A 6061-nucleotide genomic window follows, 5' to 3' on the forward strand; every position below is an offset into this window, starting at 1 on the left:
GTTAGCAGAAGGTGCAAAATATCAGGAAATCCCCAAATTCGTTACAATAGATTCATTTATTTGTCATCCATCATTAATCATTCACTCATTCCTCATTCTAGTTGAAATTACACTTCTACACCCTCTGTTCCAAAATTAACAGAAATTTTTCAAAATAAAAACAACGAATGTACATTTTGATATAATTCTTTTTTATTATCAACTAGCTTTACCAGGCGTACGTTGTAACGCCCGAGATAGAATGAATGTTGCGTTATTTTTTATGTTTTGTTTTCTGATAATTTAATTCATTGTTCTGTAAATTGAATTGAATTGTGTACGCATATTTGGTGAAATTTTCGTTTAAAACATTTTATTATTGTATCTTATTGTAATGCAAGTGGGTACATAATATTTTTGGTTTTTTCGTTCGGTGCAAAGATAAGCAAATTTTTTGGTTTTCCAACTCTAGAGCAAGCAACATATAGCTGGTCATGGGAAAAGCACGGACTCTCTAAATTTAAGCATGCAATAGTAAGCCATTGTCCTTGTGCTTGCAAAAGCAAGGCGTACAGGAAACTGTAAGCGCTTAAAATTGAATGGCAAATCTGTAGGAATGATTGGGATCCGTGGTTTGATCACATCTTCACCTTTGCTTTTACCGCTGATGGTTGTTGCTTCGATTAAATTCGGTATTAATTTCTAAACGCAAAGTCCATTTGCACAATTTTGGTGGGTTTAAATTCCGAAGAAGAATGATTAGTGAGCCAAGTTTCAAAGTTGATATATGTGCAGGCATTCCAGGTGGTTCTAAAGAGTTTAGAAATTCAATTGGATAATTCACAACTTTATCTTCATCTGTAACTGTGTCGATCGATTTATATATATTTCGTCACTTCACCAGGAAATTGGTTTTGAATGAAAGCTAACAAATTTTTTTAACGGCGGCAGATTACTAAACGTCCAAAAGGTATAACAGCCAAACTCAACAATGCAGTCAAACTTTAGGTGTTAAAATAACTTAAGTTTGTGATTTTGGCGACCTCTTAATTAATTACTTATTTTGTTTAAAGCTGGCTTCAGGTCAAATTGAGTAAAACACAATATGCTTAAGTTTTACTACCAATATATTTCGGTTACTCTTCCGGTAACCGTCTTTAGGGCGTAAATTGCTGGAGCTGTGTACTGTGTACGTCAGACAGAGCAGACGTGTAAATAAATGCAATTTACGCCCTGAAGACGGTTACCGGAAGAGTAACCGAAATATATTGGTAGTAAAACTTAAGCAAATTGTGTTTTACTCAATTTGACCTGAAGCCAGCTTTAAACAAAATAAGTAACTTAAGTTTGTACGGCAACCATAGTTCTGAAAAATCCCATTTGTAGGGAAGGTGCCACGCCCCTTTTTCACCATTCCGCATTTTACTGGAGGTGTTAGGACTTAACGTCATATAGCTCCTTACCACTTTTCATTATCCCACGATTACTACATCAAGAGATATGCAGTATAATATATTCCATTTGTATTGAAGGTGCCACGCCCCGTTTTCCCAATCCCACATTTTCTTGGTGGTGTTAGGGATTGACCTCATATAACTCCTTACTGAATTTCAATGTTCTGGCATGTATACCTCCAAAGTTATGCAGTACCAAAGATACCATTTGTATGGGAGGTGCCACGCCCCTTTTATATGTCGAAATTATTTTTAGCCTAAAACCTTCCCGTTGATCGAAGGAACCTATTACCAAAATTTGGTGATGATTGAAGTATGGGAAATACGTTTCCATAGCGAACATACACACATACACAGAATTTGATTTTTATATTCTTATGGCTAAACCGATTTGGGATTTCAAAATCAACTAACCATCATCTCTCCTTCCTGTATCTTTCCTAAAAATTTCATGGCAAGCTTTCTATCCGTTCTCGAGTTATGGAGTGACAATCAAAATGTACACTTCTTTTTATATATATAAATATACTCTCCTTTCACTTCGATACACTTCTTTGCACGCTCGTACAATTTGTCAAATGAGTCGGAAATGACGATTTTAGAAGCTTTTTCATTTTTCGGGGGTCCACTAAAATCCGGGGCCCTAGGCAACTGCCTATTTTGCCTACTTGTTAGTCCGGCCCTGACTGCACTGATCATAGAACTTGGTTTATTAGTAAACAAGTGTGTAAATGTTCATATATAAATGTACATGTATTTTAATAAGATTAATATCCCAGCAAAAATGCTTGGAGTAATTGTAAAAAAGAGCACTCATTTGTTGCTCCATTAGGACCAAGAAAAAATTTTTGTGTGTTCGTTACTGTTCGATACTTTTCGTGTCATTTGTTTGTGCCGCCAAACTGCTGATTACGCTCGCGGTGTCGTTATGTGTTCGGTTTTTGGTGAAGCAAAACGGTACGCTTACATCTTATTGTTTAAAACTAAAAAGTATTCAAACTCAAAAGAAACTAATATAAAATTAACGAAAATTAAAAAAAGGTAAGTTAAATAATGTATACTTTATATTCAAAGCGTCATTTTAAGCGCCTTGTAAAGAAATAAATTAATAGGAATAATGAAGGTGACGCTTTGACAAGTGAACCGCTTGACGAGCCGCCATTTGCAAATTCTGCCTTCGCTGCAGATGAAAATTGTGATATAGCTGCTCCAGATGCAAATCCTGAAATGCCTCAAGTTGTTACGGTCTGCTGTGATGGTCTACGGTTACGGTCCACTTGGGAGCGTTTTCGTGCGAACACACCTAGTGACTGGGGATGGGGCGAAAGTTGCGATACCAAAGTATCGAAAAACAAGAAAGAAAGACCGGCGATCACTAGCGAAAATTGCCATGAGTTTCCGGCCGCAAGTAAAACGAAGAAGAGGTGAAAAATTTAGAAAAAGAAAAGCAAAAAGATAGCACGTTTTTCCGGCCGGGAAAAAGCAAGAGTTGGCTTTTCTTTTGCGCAGTTAATCGGAAAATTTTATAAACCAAAGAGGCAAAGGCGTCAAGCACAGCTCCTGCTACATTAACACTATTGTTTACATCAACTGCATATCCCCGACTATATTCAACTCATCGCAAAACACCCTCGCCGTGCTGTGCACATATTCAAGAGAGTATTGTGAAGAACCACAAGACCGCAACGAGGAATTGCAGGCCGATTCCTTCACCCAACTACCAAAATAACAAACGGGAAAATGCCCAGAAACTAGGAAAGAGTCGATAGCGCAAAGTACCGACCAGTTTATTCCGACAAACCTCGTTTTTACTCGTCTATTTTGGGTGGTAATAAACCTTACAACGATTGTGTTGTGTGGACACAAGCTCAACGTAAAGAATATCCAGTTGAAGTAGTAGGTCGGCGTTTCACAGTCACACCTAGTGAGGAAAGTTCTAGTGATTCCGATTCGGATTCGGACGGCACTAAACAAATTGTTGATGAGAAACCCTTGGTATCCGAAGATAAATTCTTTTCTCTACGTTTACGACGTACACCACCACCTTTGGATAAGCGTCCAACACCACCTCCGCCTCCAGGGCCAGCAGTACACTGTAGCGTAATACAACGAACGCCAAAGTTAGCACCAAGTCATCCAGATCGTAAAGGTCAACACGAAGTTTTATTGCCACCAGGTTCACTTGATCACCTCAGACCAGAGCGCAGCAACCACCAACAGTACCAACACAGCGCGCCTAAGACCGCGCGCCATAACCAACAACAGCGACAACTTCACCAGCAACAACAACATCACCAGTAACCACGCCGGCAGAGGCCCACGGTACGTACTCTGGCGGCCATGTAAGTACCAGCAAGGTATAACTTTAGATATAATTACCCTACAAAAAATTCTGGTCACGAAACTTACCCACGCCCAAGCAAATGTGACTAGGAATATAACCTATGACTGTATAATAGCTAGTCAAATGACGTGGAATGACGAGAGCGTTTTTGCAGGGTAGTTAAAGAAACTTCTAAGCAGTACCTAGAGAGTTTTATACAGCCCGGTTAAACCATTTAACAAGGGTCGATTTTTTTTCGTCAAATTGTATTATTGAATACTCGAAATTGTTAGCTATACAACAAGGAGCATACATTTCCTTTTTTTTTATTTTAATGATATTTTTTCTTGTTTTAAAATGATTGAAGTCAGCTCTATAAATTTTATTCATAATAAGCAGTCTTCATCACGTGAAACGTTTTAGCGATCCATTTTTGGAGCTCAACCATAAATTGTTAGAAAAAAAAAATTTGCGACCGCAGCCATTGGTCGATTATGCACGAATTGGCTAAAAGATTTAAACTTTCCTTCTTATATCATACAAATACAATATATATATATACATGTATACATATGAATCAATATTGCTAGCAATATCGTTCGAACAACCAGAAGAAAATAATATACGTGCATATAATACGTAGTACTATCACAATTTGATCTTTATTGCTTTTATAACAAATTTTCTTAGCACATATTACATATTATTCTCATCGTACTATGCGCATTATACCAAATTGATATTTAGTTACACTCAAAAGTAAGTTCTACTACGACCACATATTAATTTTGTAAGAGAGCCCCAAATATCGAAATTTGTATCCAAACTTTATAGTCTTAAAATATGTTTTGTGAATGTGAATGAAAAAGAAAAAAAATTCAACCAAATTCTTACTTTTTAGGTAGTATATTTACAATACATAAGTACATTTAATTACATATTTTTCTCACACATTGCGTTTAAAACGATTATCAAAAAAAAGGGGAGACATAAATAATTGTATAATTTAAAATATTACGAGCAAAAGTGAGAGAAAAGAAAAGAACCCCCAACAGAACAAGCTTAGTCAGACTTAAGTATTCATATTAGATTTCGTTTCGATTTCGGCCCAATAAAATGTGATCTGTTGGATCCTTTTTTTTTCTTTCACTTATGCACTACATACACTTACCTACATTTTCATAGTGTAATTAGCTATTCGTAGTTCAACAATGCTGTAGCCCTGGTTAAGAAACCTGCACTATCGCATTTTTTTTTTGTTGCATACTTACGTTAATATGAATTGTGAATAAATTGTGTAATTTATAATGGGAATGCTGACGTCGCCCTTTATTTAGAAGGCATAGGGTAAACCAGGTAAGGGGCCACCGAAATTTTAGGTGCGTCGGTGGCCATGGATTTTGAGGGTGGGCAAAGCACCGGGCGTCGCAACACCACCCGCGGCGCCCCCTATATATATTCGGCCCTCTTTGTTTATCTTTCTTCTTTTTCATTACTTTTCAGCAATTTTTTTTATTTCGATTTTCAGCGTTAGTAACCGCCCATGTCCGGTTCGGTAATTTTTTTTTTTGCGGTTTTTTTTTTTTGAATTTAAATTTTTGAATGTTAATGGTCTGTCCGTGGCATCCGGTACGACCGGATGTCGTTTTAATTTGAATTATAAGCGTTTTGAGTCGGTCTCTGCGCCTCTGTCGGTTTTTTTGAACTTGACAGCTGAGTTTTTTGATAGGCATGATAGGAACTTTTCTCTGTTTATGGCGCAGGAACAGTAAGGTTGGCAAGGACCCGCCCCAGCCGACAATGACTAGCCACTGTGCACCACCACATCATGCCGACCGCCTTCCTTACTGCTTCCATCGTAGATGCGTATCCATAACAAAGTAGAAAATGAAAGTATTTCCAAAAACCTGGCGGTATGGGTTGTAAAAAACCAAATCCCCCAAAAAGCGTGTAGTGAACTTCTTAGCATATTAAATAATGGAGGTCTAAATGTTCCTTTATGCAAGCAAACCCTATTGGGAACTCATTGCAATAATGAACTTTTAATCTTTGATATGCAGCCAGGGGAATACTTTCAGTTTGGAATTCGTAAAGCTTTGCAGTGACTTGATGTTAATTTGTTTTCAAGTGAAAATATAAAAATTGATATATTTGTGGATGGGATTCCAATCGCTAAAAGTTCTTCAAAGACATTGTGGCCAATTTTGGGTGGACTACCCGGACGAGAAAGCCCATTTTTAATAGGTAGTTACATTGGCCCTTCAAACCCAAAGACGTGCGACATTTTTTGAGTGAATTCACCAAA

This window comes from Eurosta solidaginis, chromosome 3 (genome assembly GCF_040869045.1).
Source record: "Eurosta solidaginis isolate ZX-2024a chromosome 3, ASM4086904v1, whole genome shotgun sequence".
Taxonomy (NCBI): Eukaryota; Metazoa; Arthropoda; class Insecta; order Diptera; family Tephritidae; genus Eurosta; species Eurosta solidaginis.